Genomic DNA, 291 nt, shown 5'->3' on the forward strand with positions numbered 1-291 from the left:
TGTCAATAGATGATTTCTCCTCCCCCCCCAACCTGTTTACCCCCACCCAGGGATGGGGGGAAGGTCCCTGACCCCCCCCCAAGCCCAGCTCTGCTCCATCCCAGCCCCCCCCCATGCCCAGCAGGGATCAAGTGCCAAACCCGATCCCGGACCCTCGGCGGGGGGTCGGGCTCTGCCAGGGGTGTTGGGGTGTCCCCCCAGTGATGTTCCCCGTGTCCCCCCCTCGGAGATGTTCCCCATGTCCCCCTCCTTCCCCCCCCCGATGTTCCCTGTGTCCTGCCCCCCCTCCCT

This window comes from Lepidothrix coronata, unplaced genomic scaffold, assembly GCF_001604755.1.
Source record: "Lepidothrix coronata isolate B3197 unplaced genomic scaffold, Lepidothrix_coronata-1.0 Scaffold447, whole genome shotgun sequence".
Lineage (NCBI taxonomy): Eukaryota > Metazoa > Chordata > Aves > Passeriformes > Pipridae > Lepidothrix > Lepidothrix coronata.